General features: G+C 45.8%; 1 protein-coding gene across 6 annotated transcripts in view; it reads right to left on the bottom strand.

Annotated features, from left to right (window-relative positions):
- The window catches only part of ablim2 (actin binding LIM protein family, member 2), a 432,986-nt gene that overhangs the window by 20,082 nt on the left and 392,309 nt on the right, over window positions 1-20,595 (bottom strand). The gene's annotated exons all lie outside the window — the stretch shown is intronic.

The following is a 20,595-nucleotide window of genomic DNA, read 5'->3' as shown; positions in this document are numbered from 1 at the left end:
ATCGGGGTGGAAGACATGCAGGCAACGATAGGGAAAATGCAGTGGGGTTCCCAGTGGAATTTAATAAAGAATTTAAGGATAAGTTGGCTGGTGGTAGAAATGTTTGAGGATGCGATTATTAGAGGAATTTTGCCGGAGCCGATGGGGCAGACATCCATCTCACTATTACTTACAAAGGATAAGGATCCGGTAGAGTCGTACATGCCCATTTCTCTACTGAACGTAGATGCTAGGATATTGGCAAAAGTGTTGGCATTCAGGTTGGAGGAGTGCCTCCTCAAGGTGGTTGGGAAGGATCAGACAGGGGCCATTAAGGGCAGGCATCTGTCATCGAATGTGCGGCGGATGCTGAATGAGGTGCTTTCTCCGGCAAAAGGGAGGGAGTTAGAGATGGTGGTAGCATTAGATGCAGAGAAGCTGTTTGATAGGGCGGAGTGTAGCTATCAGTTTGCAGTGTTGGAGAAATTTGTGGTATGGGTGAAATTGTTGTACAAGGATCCGACAGCATGTGTACGAATGAACAATATGAATTCAGGGTACTTCCTACTATTTTGGGGAATGAGACAGGGATGCCCCATGTCCCCAGCTGTTCATGCTGGCGACTGAGCCCACGACCATTGTGCTGAGGGGTTTGGACTTATGGAAGGGGATAGTGGGGGTGTTGAAGCATAGGGGTCTCTGTATGTGGATGATCTGCTATTGTACATCTCGGACCTGAGCTCTTTGGTGAGGGATGTAATGGGGTTGCTGAGGAGATTCGGGTGTTTTTGTGATACAAATTGAATTTCGGAAAATGTGAATATTTAGTGGTGTCTTCTCCAGGCACAGGGGTGTGAGTGGGGGGGGGGGTTGCCATTCCTGGAAGCTGGGGGTGCAGGAGGCATGGGGTTGGACACGGCTTCTTAAGCTCAATTTCACAAGCTTGGTTGGGAGGTTGAAGGAGGACATGTTGAAGTGGGATAGTCTCCCCTTGTCGTTGGCTGGCGGGATGCAGGCAGTGAAGATGAACATTCTCCCACGTTTTTTGTTTCAGTACAGTGTCTGCCGGTCTTTTTACCAAAGTCATTTTTTAAGGGGGTAGATAGGCTGGTCTTGTCGATGTGTGAGCGGGAAAGGTGGCGAGGATAAGGAAAGCGGTGCTCCAAGGGGGTGGACTGGCCCTTCTGAACTTGCTATACTATTACTGGGCGGCAAATGTGGACAAGGTGCGTAGCTGGAGCAGGGAGTTGGAGGCCTTATTGGTGCGGATGGAGGCAGGTTCCTGTCAGGGGTAAGGTTGCAGGCAGTGGCAATGGCGCCGCAGGGAAGTACTGGGGGAGTCCTGTGCTGTTAGCCACACTGAAGATTTGGAGGCAAATCCAAGTTGAGGGCGGGCTCGAGGATGATGTCGATAAGCGGGAACATTGGGTTGAGCCAGGGAGGATGGATGCAAGGTTCCATGGATGGGAGGAGAGGAGGGTGAAGGAGATGAAGGATTGGTTTTTGGAGGGGAGGTTCGCAAGCTTGGAGGAGTTGGGGATGAGGTTTGGGCTCCAACGTGAGGAGGGCTTTGGATACATGCAGGTGTGGAACTTCGTGAGAAAGGTCTTTCCAAACTTTCCCGTGGCATCGTCCTCTTCATTGCTGGAGGAGGTGCTGTCAATGATGGAGCTGGTGGGTGGGGTTGATTCGGCGATTTACGGAAGGATCATGGAAGAGGATGAGTTGTCCATGGAAGGGATTAAGGCCAAGTGGGAGGAGGAGCTGGGGATGGCTTTGGAGGCAGGATAATGGCGTGAGGTGCTGCGGAGAGTTAATGCCTCAACCTCGTGCGCGAGGCTGGGGTTGATTCAATTAAAAGTGGTGCATAGGGGGCACTTAACAGAGATGAGGATGAGCCAGCTGTTTGACCCCCCCCCCCCCCCCCAACCCCAACCCCCTCCCCCCTCCCACCAGGCCCCAGTGCCTTGGCGTGGCTGGGGAATCTAATGAAGTTCCTACGTTTGGAGAATGTGGCATTTGCTCTGAGAAGTGCAGATGAGGGGTTCCACAAGAGGTGGGGTTTGTTTATCTTACACTTTGAGGATCTGGTTGCTGTCAAGGGGTGGGTGGGGGGACGTAGTGTTAGGTTTGGGTTTATTCTTCGTAAAAATGTTACAATCTTGAAAATTTGAATCAAAATATGTTTTAAAAAATGACTAAGTAGAAGCTGCAGAAAAGCTACTTCAAAATGACTGAAAAATAACTGTCCATATAAATCACAATTTCTTTTGTTGTGATTGATGTTGCTTCCAGCACCCACAATACTGCAAAGTTAGGCATTAACTAACCATTTAAGTAACCATTCCATTTCATTGTAATTTGAGGTTAGATGCCATTTTAAGTCCAATACAGTGAGCCTCTGATTCTGGTGAGAAAGAATTCCATTTAAAATCCTTTAAAATGAAATGTTCAAAAGTCTCGTGGTTACAATTATTAAATAATCTAAAGTGTCAAAAGTTCAGATGGTTGAAAACTTAGAATCAGGAATGTAAATAAGTGTGACTAATTAAAACAGATTGCTTAATTTACAGAAAGACCAACCCTGCATTAGATCAAACACAACATCATAGTCACTAACGGGATGTGACAACAGGGATTAAAGACAGCAGCTGGAGATTATTACATTCAGATTCAATGGGTTGAGCTTTCATTCCAATGTTGGGAGCCTGATGTCAGGAACATTTTGAGGCTCCAATCCCATTTCACGTCGCTCCTGGGCAATATCTAGTGGCCTGCAGAACCGTTCACCATCCCATTCGGAGCAGTAGGAACATTTAGTGGAGGAGGGATGTAGACATGTAGACCTGGTATGAAAGGTAGCTGGCAGTCATGATTGTGGACACTGGAATCCTGGGTGAAAGCAAAGGCCAGAATGTAGCGGTGCAGCAATGCGGCATGCAGCTGTGGAAGGATGCCCCTGCAATTTATTGACACCTCCCTGGAGGTACTGTTAAAGGCAATGGCAGCACAGATGAACATCCTGTTCCAGAGAGTGGCAGGAGGTGGCTAGACAGTCAGACAAAGCAGGCATGGATGGATTTCGCTGAAGAGGTGAGCAGCCGTGTTGCGATCAGCAGAATGTGGGTGCAGTGAAGGAACCACTTAAATAGCTTTTTGAGCTCTTACAAGGTTGACAGCAACGCTACACTGAGATGACAAGCATCCAGTTCGGAAGTCAGCACATACCTATGAGGAGAGCAGACAGAGGGTGCATAGTGCTCAGGACCAGCGATAGAAAATGTGCCCAGGTGTAGTGAGCAATGATTATACCACAAGCATTTGTTGAGGAGGTGACACTGGAGCCACAGGAAATCACATGGACATCACAACCACTGGATACAGAGACGGAATAACTATGGTCTTAATTGTCTCATTCTTGGCTTTGTTAGAAAAAAGAGCATACGACACTTGAAAAGGGGTATGTGATGGCCAGGAAGACAGAGGTCCTTGAAATTGCCAGTGTGGCAGGAAGTTGGTGTGGGTGAGATGAATGTACTTTCGAGACAAGTGAAAGCAAGTTAACAGTCTCAAGCGAAAGGATGGAAAGGGCCCTGTGGGGGCTGTCATCCTTGGCATCATTCCTGCCTACCCCAGCCCTTTAATATGTGCATACACATCCTCATTTGTGTAGTCCATGTCAATGGGCTTCTGCAGCTCTAGGTAAGCAGCCACTGAAGTGGAAAGCTTTCTGGGGCCCATTCTGAAACCGCAGTCTCAGCATACCACTGTGCCATTGGTGCAATTTCAGGGCAGGAAGATGCATCTGAGGCATCACCATCACACCAGTTAAGTGCACTGTCCACTCATGCAGCTACACTCACCTTGGTGGGCCCTCACGCTAGCTTAAAATGAGCAACACGAGATAAGCAGCATTTGTGAGAGCAGTAGGAGGCGATGGAGTAAAATCAGATGTGGGCAGCCCCCCTTGAAGGATGGAAAGCAACTTCAGTCATGCTCAGCTGGGTGGAGGTGCAGAGCCTCAGGGATCATACAAAAGGTGGGTCTTTCTGGAAGCAATGGGAAATGTGTGCCCAAATGTAGGGGTTTCCCTGACACACTGTAGACCCTTGGGCAGAGAATGAAGGGATCTATTTTCATGAGATCTGTTCTGCAATGTCTCAGGCATGTGGATGCATGAGTTCCTCCAATAAAGAGTGACAAAGCTCATGGACAGCCATTCATAGCATCGTGCTGAGTGGATACAAGAATGTTGGACTTCTTTGCACAGATTGCATGTCACATTTTGTAGCATTGATCAGGCAGTTTCACTGATGGTGCAAAGATGCATAGCCAGGCAACCAGATGGCCCCCCAGCTGTTGTTTCAGTTGGACACAAATGTGTGTTATGAAAGGGCTGGAGCAAGGAGGGATAATGTCAAGGGGCCACCCCTTGTGGGAGAGGTGTTGTGCTGTCCTCAGGAGAAGCATGTCCATATCAGTGCAGACTCCTTGAGATTCCTTGCCAGCTGATCAAATGTTTGACACCTTAGCTGTATCTTGGAAGGCCTTGGAGGTTTAAATCACCTTGCTAAATATTGCCTCCTCCCATAGATGTGTTCTGGCAGCTTTTCTACATATTTCTCCTCCAGGTTCACACCCTGAGCGTCATGCTGCGGAGAGTACAACAGATCACCACCATACAAGAAACCCTTGAGGGAGTATACTGGAAGGGAGTACCTGACTGGTCAAGGAACCAGAACTGCATCTTCAGGAGTCTGAAGCTGGCTCTATGGTGGCCCATGTGCTGAGATCACAGAGGTTGTAGTGTTTCTGTGCCTCCATTGTAGTGTTGTGTCCAGGTGTCAGCAGACATTTGTTCAATGGAAAATCCTTGTCCACCAGCAGCCATCCACTAGTCTCTCTGATGGCGTTAACAGTTGTGGAACGTGCAATTTCTTCAAGATGTAAGCATCAAAGCACCTGCTAGGAAACCTTGCACTCAGTTGCAGAAAATGCTTGTGGCAGTCACAGGCGAGCTGTATGTTAAGGAATAGAATGTCCTTTGATTGCTGTATGCCCCTTGTTGCTTCAGTGGGCCTTGATGGGTGCAGTCGATCACACCTTGCACCAAGGGAATCCTGCATGGTTCCTCGGTCTGAAACCAGCCATCCATCATAGTCACAGATAATCATCAGGCAAGTCACAGATACTTTGCATGAGATGTCTTCAGAGCTGTTTGTGAGTTAAATATGAGTATGCTGCTACCTTTTGAAATGATCCAGAGGCAAAGAAGTTCAAGGCCAATGTCACTTTCAAGGCTACTGGCAGTTTGTTCACGTGACTAGCAAGGCCGGAGATGTTCCTCCATGTGGGCACACAAATCTGCAACCATCTACCTTGATTGACATTGCTGCTGCAACATGTCCAGAGTGCCAAGTCTTTGATGTTACATCCCGTGCTTAGCGTTGTCCCTCTGTGCCCTCCCTGCCCCTTCCTGATCCTATTGTTTTGAGGGCATTAATGCACCAGCATGGCAATGTGGATAGCGGCACAAAGGTTGGGAACTGAGGACATTTTGTTGCCGGTGACTACATGTCTTCCATGTATTGAGGGGAAACAGAAAGGGTGTCATCATGGCAGGCATTTTGGATGTGAGCCTTCCTGGTAGGAAAGGTGTTGTACTGGGCCAATGCAATCCAGGAAGAACTGTCCTCAGGAGAAGCATATCTGTATCAGTCCTGCAGCAGGCTCTCAATTGTTTGTCAACTACTTCAAACACACAGACGGGTTGCCACGATCACGAGAAGACTCCTCCACCAAAATCACAGGAAGAGGGAATGTTTCAAGAAACTGGCCCTGCAATTTCCCACCGAGTATGCCTCCATATCTGGCTCCACCTCAGGATGAAAATTCAGCCCAAGGACATTCCTAAGCTGAAATATATTTACATCAAAATATCCCAACTCTGTAATTTCCTTTCTCTTAACAAGTTCATACAAATGTTATCCCTGCAAAATTGTGGTTATGTGCCATGTTGCAGATTGAAGTACAAAATTACACATATCACACAGTACTGTATAAATATTCTAAACATTCGTAATTAAGCACTATTGCTTGGACAAAATTCTGGCTGTTTAAATTTAGAGCCAATTTAACACTTCCTATCCTTTCACGAGTTCCTTATTGATAGTTTTATCTCTGTAAATGCTGGCAGTATTCTTTTGGGAATTACCAGGCCAAGCCAGCACCTGGTTAAGTACAATACAGATTGATTCTGATGCCAGAGAAGCAGCATGCACAGCTTGGGAGAGGGGGGAGGGGAGGGGGAGGGGGAGGTAATGTATGGTTCATAGCTGGCAGCTGCCAATTTATTCCATATCTTATTCAGACAGGCTGCAAATAAATTGGATGGAAATCTGACTGGCCATCAACATTTATATTTCTCTTTGGTTCAAGGACTATTTAAAAATGTGATGCGTGCATCAAATTTTTCAATAACTTCATGTACTATCAAATTATTCCAGACATTTTGTGATCCATTTCTTTTTCTATGCAGTGTACTAATTTATCCCAATTAAAAATAACATTGAACAACGCCAATGTGAACAGAATTAGTTAACAACAAAGCAAATGCTACAAATAGCATCTTTATTTCTAAGATCAAAATGACTGATTTGTCAAATATCATGCCATAATTGTGAGGTGGGTGGGATCAATTTCAAGGTCAACTTTACTACCCATTAATAACAGATGTTATGTGGTCATTGTGGAGTTATTACTTGCTACTGGTGCCGAGGAAATTATGTATAAATTGAACATTTCATATAAAATGTGGTGGGGAAGGGTGAGGGAGCCATTAACCCCTACCTATTCCTAAATGTGGGCATTAAATGGTGAGGTGCTTTAATGGCAGCTGGATTCAAGATTTAACTCTTTCCACAGAGTTAAATGCACTATATTATACCCACACTGTGGCCTGGAATTTGCAGTGGCAACAATGGCAAAATGATAAAGCATTTGCCATTATTACTCCTCTAAACCTGACAGCCACGTTGGGAGTCCGCACATGCACAGCATAATGCAGAAATCCAAACAATGTTGTCAACAATTTAATAAGAATAATTTTATCAGTGTCACAAGTAGGCTTACATTAACACTGCAATGAAGTTACTGTGAAAATTCCCTAGTCGCCACATTCCGGCGCCTGTTCGGGTACACTGAGGGAGAATTCAGAATGTCCAATTCACCGAACAGCGAACACCGAACATCACCTGTGGGAAGAAACCGGAGCATCCGGAGGAAACCCACGCAGACACGGGGAGAACATGCACACTTGGCACAGACAGTGACCCAGCGAAGAATCGAACCTATGACCCTGGAGCTGTGAAGCAACAGTGCTAACCACTGTGCTATTGTGCCGCCTCTATGGGAACAATTCCCCAACCGCGTTGCGCTTACGTGAGAGCACAACAAGGCTGGAGGATACAGGGAGAGGCCTGCAGCAAGCCTCCCAACAGCCTCGCGAGATTCACCAGTCCTGCGAGCCGTCGGAGACAGAACCCCGTCCCAAATGGACGGGACCGAATGATGTTCGCGGAAGTAGGTTGTAAACCTACTAATGACCTACCTGCCTGGGATCCACTGGCCTCCATCGATTCACCGACCTCCCAGGGAGCCTGCAGCCGGGTGCCGATCAGTGCTGGTTCACACAAACGTGGACCAGGCGGAACGGCACCAGGGGGTCACCAAAGCCATTGGAGACCCCTGGGTGGTCAGGGTAAGGGCAGGGTGGCTGCCTTGCCCTCCAGCTGGAACATGGGCACCTTTGCCGTGCCCAGCTAGCACCTTGGCACTGCCACCCTGGTACTGCCAGTGCCCGTATGGAGCAGTGCCGCCTGGGTGCCAAAGCAAGGGTGCCTGAATGCCAGGGTGGCACTGTCGGGGGTGAGGGGGGCCATGCCCATGAAACAAGGGTGGAGGGGGTGTTTGAAGGGTGGGATAGTGCAGAGCAGGTAAGTAGGGGCCCCTGGGAGTTTGAGGGGGGTGATGGATCCAGGTTCTAGCAGGGATGGGGTGCTGTAAGGAAGCTTGGAAGGCCCTGAAGAGGGGGACCCCATAACGGGGTGTCCTCACTTGGGGTGTTTAGGGTAGTGTCCATGTGTGTGGGGGATGATATTGCCCATGGGTGGGGGGTGTGGGGGACTTCGAGGTCAGGGCACCCTTTCATATGAGTGGCCCGATCTCGGAGTTCAGCTCCCCAGTGCTAAAGAAAATTCTGAGTATGGGCTAAACCGGTGAGAAACTCCTCAGGGCTAAAAAAAAAAAGAAGTGACTAAATGTCATTGAATAGCGGTGGGGAACCCGCAGGCAGAGTCAGTGGGAAACTCCTTGAAAAACCAGCCGCACATTTTTTGGGAGAATCGCGCCTTATGTTTCTTCAGAGGGTATGTTATTGCAGTCCCCCCTGCCCCCCTCCAACTGCAATTAATGGAAAATCTATGAATTGACATGAAATTCCACTCTGAGGCTGTCAGATTCACTGGAAAAAAACGTCAAAAGGGTTATAACTTGTGGAATGAGGTCTAACTCAATTTCTACAAGTGTGTATTTACTCAAGAATTACTGCCATTTTTAAATGTTTTAAATTTTATGATATTTATGATATAAAGTTTATCATAATCCAATCATCATAACGTACTAACAATTGAGCGGCAGCACGGTGGCACAGTGGTTAGCACTGCTGCCTCACAGCACTTGGGACTTGGGTTCAATTCCGGTCTTGGGTGAATACATGTGTGGAGTTTGCACTTTCTCTCCGTGTCCGCAAGGGTTTCCTCCCGCAGTCCAAAGATGTGCAGGTTAGGTGGATTGGCCATGCTAAATTGTGCCTCAGTGTCCAAAGATGTTCAGGTTAGATGGGGCAAGGCGGGGGAGTGGGCGCTATTTCAGAGGGTCAGTGCAGACGTCATGGGAATGTCCTCCTTCTGCACTGTAGGAATTCCATGGTTCTATGGAACTTTGCTATCTGAAAATATAAATTAAAATTAAAGGCTAATCAGTGCTTTTAACATTCTTAACTTGCTGTGTGGGAATATTTCAATGTGACTGACGACTGATATAACAGCCGTTGCATTTCAAGAGATCGCCTTGACTTGATGCTAAATTTAAACTGCTGTCAGGAAAATGAGAAGGGCACGCTAAAGAGACTTCTAAACCTTTGTGGGAAGCTTCTTCAATGTCAAAGATGAATACCGTTGCTCCATCGCTGACCACAAAATCCAGGCCAATATTAAACTATGGAATCATTCATTGCTTTTGCAGTGTTTATTAATTAAAAAGCCCCGAGCTCAAATTTTCCACCCAGTTTTGAAGTGGGAGGCACTGTTTACTGCTCAACCCTAACTGATCTTGAGGCGGTGGTGGTGAGTCACCTTGTTGAACCTACAGTGCTATTAAGTAAGGGATTCTAGGATTTAGACTTGGCAATGTTAAGGGAATAATAAGATATTTCCAAGTCAGGTTGGTGTGTGACTTGGAGATGATGGCATGCTCACGCACTTGCTGGCCTTGCCTTTCTAAGTGGTTTGGAAGGTACTGTTGAAGAAGGCTTGGCGACATGTTGCATGCATCTTGTAAGCGGTACACACTGTTCCCATGACACAGCTGGTGGAGAGAGTGAAAGTTTTAGGTAATGGACGGGGTATTGATCAAGCTTCTTAAGTGTTAAGGGCACCACGGTAGCATAGTGGTTAGCACTATGGCTTCACAGCGCCAGGGTCCCAGGTTTGATTCCCGGCTTGGGTCACTGTCTGTGTGGAGTCTACACGTTCTTCCTGTGTCTGCATGGGTTTCCTTCGGGTGCTCCGGTTTCCTCCCACAAGTCCCAAAAGATGTGTTATTTGGTAATTTGGACATTCTGAATTCTCCCTCTGTGTACCCGAACAGGTGCCGGAATGTGGCGACTAGGGGCTTTTCACAGTAACTTCATTACAGTGTTAATGTTAACCTACTTGTGACAATAAAGATTATTATTATTGTTGGCGTTGCACTCATCAAGGCAAGCAGAGAGTATTCCATGACACTCCTGACCTGTGCCTTGTAGGTGGTGGAAAGGCTTTGGAAAGTCAGGAGGAGTTCTTTGCCAAAGAATATTCAGCCTCTGACCTGCTCTTGTAGCCATAGTATTTATGTAGTTGGTCCAGTTAAGGTTCTAGTCAAAGGCGACTGCCAGGATTTTGATGGTGGAAAATTTGATGATAGAATATGGTTGAATACTAAGGAGAAGTGTTTAGACTCTCATGTTGGAGCAGGTCAATGCCTGGACTATGTTTGGTGCGAATGTTACTTGCAACGAATGTTATTTGCGAAAATAGAAGATAACTTAAAGTCAATTTGGTGTGTGTACTGACTCTATCCTGAAAAATCTTTTACCCAAAGCATTTCAAAAATATCTGGGAATTCCCATTAATGGAAATGCCTAAACATTAATATACTGAAACAGTTCAATACCATAGAATAGTTGAAATATATGGGTGAGTAGATATCACCATCATCACCATCACTGAAGTAGCTCAGCACACCGATGTAGCTTTCGCGCTATAATCAATGAGTCATAGATGGCAGAAAATACAGGCTTGCTGGGTTAATTTTAATAATATTTAAGGGGATAATAGAGCTCGAAATACACTCTGGGATACAAGTATTCCTATGTAATACATTCATGAAGTCCCTGGGCTAGCTTAATGGGTGAAATAAATAGTTTACTGCTTCTGTTCAAATAACAGACAAGGGATTTCAAATGAAATGTTCACATTAATATGCCAGACCATAATATCAGAGCAATAATCTTTAATTAACTGAACACTACGAACGTTCTTCTAAGAGCGTTAACAATATGTTTGTTTAAAAATATTGCTAGGCTTGCAATTCTGCCGTCGGCTTTAATTGTTTATGGTACGTATTAGTTTACAAATTCTGGGGCGAGGATAAGGTTGACGGGCTTTAATCCAACATTAAATAGGGCTCTGCACTAGATGAAGAGAAATAATGTGCACTCATTAGGGATAATAGAATCAAGTTTTACTTATAAAACCATCACTGGCCCCTCACATCTGTCAATCTATATCACCGACTTGAATGAAGGGACTGAATGTAGGGTAGTTAAATTTGCTGATGACACCAGGATAATTAGGAAAGTAATTAAGGGAAGGGAAGGTAGCGAGACAGGTAGGTGAATGTCAAGGGAAGGTAGTGAGACAGGTAGGTGAATGTCAAGGGAAGGTAGTGAGACAGGTAGGTGAATGAGTGATCAAAATTTGGCAGATGGGGTATAATGTGAGGAAATGTGAACTTGTCCATTTTGGCAGGAAGGATACAAAAGTAGTCTCCTATTTAAATGGAGTGAGATTGCAGAACTCAGTGGTACAGAGGGATCTGGGTATCCTTATATAAGAATCACAAAAAGTTAACATGCAGATACAGCAAGTGATTAGGTGGGCAAATGTAATATTGGGATTTATTGCAAGGGGAATGGAATACAAACGTAGGAAGGTTTGACTGCAGCTGTACAAGGCCTTGTGAGACCACATCTGGAATATAGTTTACAGTTTTGGTCACCTTATTTAAGAAAAATATAACTGTCTTACAAGCAGTTCAGAGAAGATTCACTCGACTTTTGGGATGAAGGGGTTATCTTGCGAAGAAAGATTCAACAGGTTGGGCTTATACCCATTAGGGTTTAGAAGAATGAGAGGTGACCTCGGGAGCGATTTAGCGGGGGAAAAACAGAGTCCCGTTTTGGGCACGTTTAGCGGGGTGTTTCTTGCGGCCTGCAGCGCTGAGAATGAGCCTGCTATCAAACGGGACTCTTTTTTTCTGGCCTTGGTGAGGAACGCCCCCTCGAGGCCGTAATTATCTTGCTTCCTGCACTGACGAGCCTAGCTCTTCAGTGCCGGAAGAGATTAGGGCGCCACTTTTAAATGGCAAGCCTGATTTCTCGACCCCCCCCCCCGGTCATGCCCCAAAGCTTATCGTGATGTGGGTCACCCTGATGCTTCTGGGAGAGGGGGGCACCCTAATGCTTCTGGGAGAGGGGGGTTGCCCTGATGCTTCTGGTGGGGCGATGGTCACCCCAATTCATTTTGGGGTCCACCTGGATATGTTGCGGGGCGGGGGAGAGTCAATTTCAAACTCTGGTCGTGGTGCCCTTTTTAAGATGGTGCCCTGATTTCTGTGGAGTTGACGTTGCTGACTCTATCAAGTCTCGCCCTGCCACAATGACGGCAAAAACCACACCCCTAATTTTGTTCGCACGGAGTACACTACAATCTGGAGGGAAAACTTAGCTGTGCAGCTGCACACCGGTTTTTCTGCCTCAGCTAGCACTCCGTGCACTGAGGGGAAGATCAAAAGGGGACGTAATAAGTTGGATAGTGTGTTGTTCCTCGTATCTTAATAAGGCTCGCAGTCTCAAGTGTGGAGAAGATGCTTTATTGTGGGTTCGTTCAGTTTCCAGAGCTCGACCTAGAACTACCTTCCAGTGCTAACTACCAGCTTTGCCTGCTGTGTCCTGCTTATCAGCCCGCCTGCTGTGAAGAGTGTCCTCACTTCCTGTCCTGATGTATTTGTATGGCTCTCCCGTGCTCCCTCTAGTGGTCGCTCAGTTGTGTTGCATCTGGTTAACTTGTGATCACCACATCCCCCTTTTTCTCTTAACATATTTTCTGAACATCGTTAAAGAAAATTGTATATCCTGTCCCAGTGTATTTATAGCTCTCCCGCTCGTGTTTGCTCTGTTGTTTTTGTATCTGGTCAATCTACGATCACCACATCCCCCTCTTTCTCATTACATAGTTTCTGTACATCATTAAGGAAAATTATACAAAACAGTAACTTATGATATGCGTATCTATACAAGTGATGATGCTATTGCCTTGGTTAACAAAGCCAATGTATTTATATGTCCAAACTTAATAAACACATTTATGAGTCCAAACTTGATGAATGTGTTCAGAGCTTTTTTTTTTTTCTTTTTTTGTTGTTGATGACGTGGTGATATTGATATTGCAAGTCCGCTGTGAATGTTGTTGGTGTTCCTTGTTATCTTAAGTACCCAATGCGTCATCCCGAGGTGTTTGCATGGTCACATCACTGATGTTGACTGGCATGGACTTTTTTTTTTTGTGCTTGTGGTGTTGATTTATTGTCTCATCTGCCTTGGATGCTGGTGTGCTTGCTTGTTCTGGAGCAGACGTGAGTTTGTGCGATTCGTTGTCATCCCATGACATGTTTGTAGTCTTGTTATCGTTTTGCAGTGTGCTGTGGCATCGTCCATCATGTGCCAAGTAGTGCCATTGTGTACAAGTCGTTGTTTCATTGCTGTTGTTTCTGTCGTTCCTGTTTTTGTTGTTTCCGTTGCCGTACTTGTCGCTGTTTTTGTCGTTTCCGTCTTTGTCGTTGTCGCTATCTTTGCTCCTGACTTTGTTGTGTTTGTTGCCATTCTTGTTGTTTCTGCCTCTGTCGTTGTCGCTATCTTTGTGCCTGACGTTGTTGTTTGTCTTGTTGCGCTTCTTGTTGCTTTTCTTCTTGCTGTTGTCGTTCTCGTTTCTGCTGTGCTTCTTGCTATTGTTGTTGGTCTTGTCGCGCTTCATGTTGTTTTTGTTCTTGCTGTGTTTCTTTTGACTTTTGTTTTTCTTGTTATACTCTATGAGTGTCCCGAGTGGATAATTTGAGTCATTGAGCATTCCATCTCGCGAGTGGTGCGAATGATCTGATGTTGCATCGGTGCAGGTGACATCAATCAGTTGTGGAGAATTGGATTCCGCATCTTTGCTTTCTTGGTGCTCGTCTTCCGGAGTCAAAGTCTTCTTGATTACATTTGACGCGGTGTCTGTGGACTCTCGGCGCTCCTCTTCTGGAGTCCAAATCTGCATGATTTCAGTTGACGTGGTTTCTCTAGACTCTTGGTGCTCCGCTTCTGGAGTTAAAATCTTCATGATTTCTGTTGATGTTATCTCACTGGACTCCAGGTGCTCCTCTTCTGGAGTCAAAATCTGCATGGTTTCTTTCGGCATTGTCTCTGTGGACTCCAGGTGCTCCTCTTCTGGAGTCAAAATCTGCATGTTTTCTTTTGGCGTTGTCTCTCTGGGCTCCAGGTGCTCCTCTTCTGGAGTCAAAATCTGCATGTTTTCTTTCGGCATCGTCTCTCTGGACTGTTGGGTGGCCCGACTCTGTGCTTCTGTACAGACAAGCTGAGAACTGTCAGTCTCACTGTGATCCTGTACGTCGAGTGCGAGCACCTTGTCACTGTTTTCGCTCTGTGCTTCGGTACAGACAAGCTGAGAACTGTCAGTCTCACTGTGATCCTGTACGTCGAGTGCGAGCACCTTGTCACTGTTTTCGCTCTGTGCTTCGGTACAGACAAGCTGAGAACTGTCAGTCTCACTGTGATCCTGTACGTTGAGTGTGATCACCTTGTCACTGTCTTCGCATGCAGTGGGCAGAGGTGCATTGTCTTCTTCTTGTTCCTGTGAGCGTGTTGGACTTTCATAGTCCGCTCTTTCTTCTTGTTCCTGTGAGCGTGTTGGACTTTCATAGTCTGCTCTTGCTTCTTGTTCCTGTGAGCGTGTTGGACTTTCATAGTCCGCTCTTTCTTCTTGTTCCTGTGAGCTTGGTAGACTTTCATAGTCTGCTTGCGGTTGCTCAGGTACAGCGGGTTTTCCTTCATGGTCTTGTTCATGCTTGGTGTCCGCCCGGGAGTGTTTGCTTGCATCCCTGTTGGCGTCTTTCATCACTCGCACTGTGGAGCCTGTCATCGCTCGCTCCGTGGAGTCTTCCTGTGCTCTCTGTGTGGCGTCGTCTTCGTCTTGGGTATTGCTGTCATCCAATGTATCGACGAGCTGCCATGGCACCATGGTGTTGGATTCATCCACCATGAGTAGAGTCATGTTGAGCTTTGCAACGGTGTCGCTGATGCTGTGATCAGCATGTCCAAATAACTCCTCCATGTCTGAGTAGTATTCTTTGAAACCCATTTCATCTTGGTTGGCTTCTTCTACCACGAGTTGATTCGTGTTGAACTTTGCGACCGTGTCGCTGATGCTGTGATAAGCATATCCGACTGACTCAGCTGTGTCTGAGTAGTATTCTCCGAAAACCAAATCATCCTGGTTGGATTCTTCTACCACGAGTTGATTCGTGTTGAACTTTGCGACCGTGTCGCTGATGCTGTGATAAGCATATCCGACTGACTCAGCCATGTCTGAGTAGTATTCTTTGAAAACCAAATCATCTTGGTTGGATTCATCTACCACGAGTTGGTTCGTGTTGTGCTTTGCGACCGTGTCGCTGATGCTGTGATAAGCATATCCGACTGACCCAGTCAGGTCTGAGAGGTAATCGTCGAAAAACAAATCATCTTTTGTTGTTTCGGAATTCTTTTTGTTCGCTTCACTGTGTGTGGTGAAGGCAGCTTTTTCCAAGGTTTTGTGCAAGTTGTTTTTCACTGTTGGTTTAAGTTCAGGCGTTTTTCTGTGTTCTGAGGCAAGAAAATTTGGTTTTACCACTTTAAGTGTCTTGTTTTCAATTTTCGGGCATTTCCCTTTTAAGTGGGCGTGGTCAGGATTCTCAGACGTCATGACGTCACGCGTAGGAACGACTTGTACATGCGCAAATCGGCTTTCTTTCCTTGTGCGGTTCGGTGTCCATTGCGCATGCGCGGCTTGCGCATGCGCATGACGGTCCGCGACGAAGACTTTTTTTGACTGCGCATGCGCGGCTTGCGCATGCGCATAACGATCCGCGACGCGATCTTTTGTAAACTGCGCATGCGCGACTTCCGGTTCCGGCGCATGCGCGACTTCCGGTTCCGGCGCATGCGCAACTTCCGGTTCCGGCGCATGCGCAGACGCGATTTGTAGTTCTTTGCTTACCAGAGACTGCAAAATGTGCTCCGACGCCATTTTATCGCGGATTTCAGCGTTTTTTCTTTCTAAAAGTTGTAAGTTACCTTTTCTTTCCGATCTGGACTGGATTTCAGCGTTTTGGCTTTGTGAAAAATTCATGTTATTTCTTCTTTTTGATCTGTACTGTGCATTCGCGATTTCCTGATCTTTTTGTGATTTTTTAAGTCTTGCATCACTCAGTCTCTGTGCAGGTTGGACTGTGAGCATGCCTTGCTGTTCAAATTTCTCACAGTACTCTTCAAATTTGTTTAGTAACGTTTGTAAGCTGTTCCTGTCTTCACCTTTTGAGTGTTTAAATCCATTATACACTTTCTTATTGACAGGCCCTTCGATGAGAATTGCTATTTTAATTTTGTCTGAGGCGTCTGCTACATCATTAGCTATGAGATAAAAATCGAACATTTGTTTGAACCTTTTCCAGACATTTATTACATTACCAGTCGTGTCCAGCTGAGGTGGGTATCCATGCCACATCCTCGAATTAGCGATGTCTTCCCCAGTCAAATGTCCAGTAGGAGATTTCCGTGCCATTTTGTGCTTTCTGTATCTGCAGCTGAGTTGTCCTGTCGTAAGCGTCTGAAATCACTCCTAGGTACCATGTGTTGTTCCTCGTATCTTAATAAGGCTCGCAGTCTCAAGTGTGGAGAAGATGCTTTATTGTGGGTTCGTTCAGTTTCCAGAGCTCGACCTAGAACTACCTTCCAGTGCTAACTACCAGCTTTGCCTGCTGTGTCCTGCTTATCAGCCCGCCTGCTGTGAAGAGTGTCCTCACTTCCTGTCCTGATGTATTTGTATGGCTCTCCCGTGCTCCCTCTAGTGGTCGCTCAGTTGTGTTGCATCTGGTTAACTTGTGATCACCACAGATAGCAGGAAAATATTTCCTCTTGTGGGGTGACTAGACTAGGGGATAGAGTTTAAGAATAAGATGACTCCCTTTTAAGGTGGAGGTGAGCTGGATTTGTTTCTCTCAGGGGGTTGTTAATCTGTGGAATTCTCTTCCTCTGAAGGCCAGTCGTTGAATTTATTCAAGGTTAATTTAGATAGATTTTTGATACACAAGGGTGTCAAGGGTTAGGAGGGGTGGACAGTGAAGTGAAGTTGGGTTCACAACCAGATCAGCCATGATCTCATTGGATGCTGAAGCAGGCTCAAAAGGGCCGCAGGGTCTAATCATGCTCCTAAGTCATATGTACCAATGTTCCCAGAAGACATTTATCTCTGGTTTTTATAGCTCCTTTGGGATGTCAAATATTGCCACTGTTTACGTAAAAGCTTGTGTGAATACAGCCCTCAAATTACAATTTAAAAGCTTGACGGAAAAGCCCTATCAATGCTTCTTCACTCAAAGAAGACAATTGCTTGGTATCAATTATGGATTTGACATTTAATCGGTTGTAATCCATGGATCTTTAAATAATTATTACAGAGAACAAAATGAGAGAAGCATCAGCTGCCGAAGTGCCAATACTATTAAGCCACAATAGCTCATGCCCAGTAATTTCTTCAGTACTTACACTGAATAAATCCTGCTTGATCTTTGCAACATTTTTCCGTTTGGATTCCATCTTTTTCAATCATTTTTTAAAATTTGGAGTACCCAATTCATTTTTTTCCCAATTAAGGGGCAATTTATTGCGGTCAATCCACCTACCCTGCACATCTTTGGGTTGTGGGAGCGAAACCCACACAAACACAGGGAGAAAGAATAAACTCTGCACGGACAGTCACCCAGAACCGTGATCGAACTCAAGACCTAAACGCCGTGAGACAGCAATGCTAACCACTGCGCCACCGTGCTGCCCATATCTTTTTCAATAATGAAGATAACCAAACAATTCACTTCACTTCTGCAAACCTGGTTACTTCTTATTTTGACCATCACAGCACTAAAGATAAGTCATACTAAAAATGTATGTTCTGCCCTGGTGCAATGCTGGTGGTCTTTTTAAGTTCGGGATAACGCAGCATATTGAAAGTGTATAACAATGCTTAACACCCTAGAAAATCTGACCTAAGTATATTTGGTATCCACAAAGGGTTACAAAATTTAAAACCACATTCTGTTCGCCAACCCCAAGATCCCTCAACTGAATGAGCACAAACAAATCACCAAGTTATGTAAAGTGAAGAACATGCTACTTTATCCCAAACTTGACAAGGCCACCAGCATTGCACCAGTGTTATTTTTGTTTTCCCACTTTCATTTCAATATCTTATGACAACCATGGTCTCTGTAAAATTGCCAAATTAATACTGATTAATGAGCATTTTTGACATCTGGACTACTCTACGTTTAGCTGGATTGCGATTTCCCATATTTTACATGAGTCTTATTTCTAAGTATGAGCTGACCCCCAAGTTTGAAGACATTAGGCAGAGCCAATTTAGAAGAACAAGCAAAGTGATATTTATTATACTTCAACCAAGGGCTGGATTCTTACTTGGAGGTGGGGAGGAGTGGGGGTTGGGGGCACTCTAGGGCAGTGTTTTTCAAACTTTTTTTCGGGGGACCCATTTTTACCAACTGGCCAACCTTCGGGACCCAACCCGGCCGACCTTCGCGACCCACGCCGGCCGACCTGCGCGACCCACCATTTTCTCTTGCCTTGTTTGTTGCTGACAAAAATGGAAAAAATGGTTTTGGGTCCCTGTGGCCCCAATGGTCCCTTTGACCCCCCAAACTTGGGGAAAAAAAGGCTGCGACCATATAAAGAAATGTGGCCGCACTGCACATGCGTGCCCGATCTTCGGTGCGCATGCCATGCCCCCGAGTTTGACAATGCCTGCTCTAGGGGGCTGGACGGAGGTCAGGGAACCCACAAGAATGGATGTTCTTCAGGCCCTGTGAAATATAACGGCAGGTTTTTGATGAACACATTTTCACTCTGATCCGTGCCTCAACCAACCGAGTTCAGAGCAACTTCAGTTTCCTTCACTGTGCAAGGCCCATTTGTTGTTCTGGGCGCCCCTTCGAACATCGATGCACTCCTCTGTATGTCTGCATCTTATTGGAAGCCGGAGAGGGAAAATCAGAAGCTAGTGGGATTGGAGGCAGGCAGTGGGAGATCAGAGCCAAAGGCTGAGGACCAGGAGTTGCAGAGATTAGAGATGGTGGTGGTGGTTGGTGGCAGAGGTGGAGAGTGAAATCGGAGGCAGGGGTGTTGCTTCTGGGATGAGATGAGATGTCTCTCGGGGAAGGTTGTAGGCCAAATGGGGATGCTTGGAGGCTTCTTGAGGGAGATTGTAAGGGTCAGGGGGTCGTGGTGAGGCAGGTACACTGAATGTATGAAGTGGGAAGGCACTTACCTCCTGGTCCAGGAGTCATTGCCTTTCTTTAGCTGCTGGGTTTACTGAGGTCTGGGAAACTCAGCCAGCAGAGATACATTTTGAAATTGGGACTCAATATAAGCCTGAAAGCCTCATTATAATACTTAATTTACCAATTCCCTTCCCATCTCCCTTCCACCCCTGGAGGAGGGGCTGGTTGCCCTTCCCTTGCGCTGTCTCCATTCGAACCAGAAGTGGTGGGGTTGTCGACGATATTCAGGTCTTTAATACTTTAACCTCGCACATGATGTACACCCACCTGTTTTTGGGGTTACAATTTTTGGGTAGTTGTGCATGAGTCTTAGTGAAAGAGTCTCAACCCTTTATTTTGATTCTATTTATATGAATACTGATTTTTTTTCTTCACCACTCTGAGATGGATTGAAACCCAGGTCTTCAAGCACAAACCTACACCACCCATTTTCCTTTCCTCATCCTTTAGTTTCTAATATGCTAAAGAATTGTAAATAGTTTGTTGGTGGAACAAACTGTTTAGCAGTATGTGCGTCTCCATAGGACATACAGTGCAGAAGGAGGCCATTCGGCCCATCGATTCTGCACCGACCCACTTAGGCCCTCACTTCCACCCTATCCCCATAACCCAATAACCCCTCCGAACCTTTTTGGGCACTAAGGGCAATTTGGCGTGGATAGTCCACCGAACATGCACATCTTTGGACTGTGGGAGGAAACCGGAGCACCCGGAGGAAACCCACGCAGACACGGGGAGAATGTGCAGACTCCGGACAGACAGTGACCCAGCGGGGAATCGAACCTGGGACCCTAGCGCTGTGAAGCCACAGTGCTAGCCACTGTGCTACCATGTGTTACTTCATACCTTACATTAAAAATTATTGGAGTACTGGCTGAAGTTTATTGCCTATATCTAAAACTGCTGCCCTCAACTATAATACAAACAACACCAAAAATAAAAAACATGTCAAGTGAAGACATTCTTTTAGAGGAGGTCCTTTTTTTGCAGACAGTAACTGGTTTTCTGTAGTAATTAAATCAGGACAGAATTGTTTTTGCATAATAGAAACAACATGACATGTTGATATAATTCTCGTGAACCACTGTCAGGGGTTTAAATACATTATTTGTACAATTCCTGGCGCTTCCCTTGAAGATTGGAATTTTTCAAGCATCAAAAGGAAATAGATTTGGATTCACAAAGAGAAACAAAGTCAGAGGGAAGTAGGTCAAAGGGCATAATCATCTTTAATCAGGACTTAACCAAGTCTTAATACTCAGAAATCTTGGCGTGTGGTATAATAAATATTAGCAGTTTGCCAAGCCCTCTGAAGTAACCCCTTGTCTACATTTCAAAATTTTTGGCTCAGCT

The sequence above is a fragment of the Scyliorhinus canicula genome, chromosome 3 (assembly GCF_902713615.1).
Source record: "Scyliorhinus canicula chromosome 3, sScyCan1.1, whole genome shotgun sequence".
Taxonomy (NCBI): Eukaryota; Metazoa; Chordata; class Chondrichthyes; order Carcharhiniformes; family Scyliorhinidae; genus Scyliorhinus; species Scyliorhinus canicula.
This window is presented reverse-complemented; position numbering and strand designations above follow the sequence as displayed.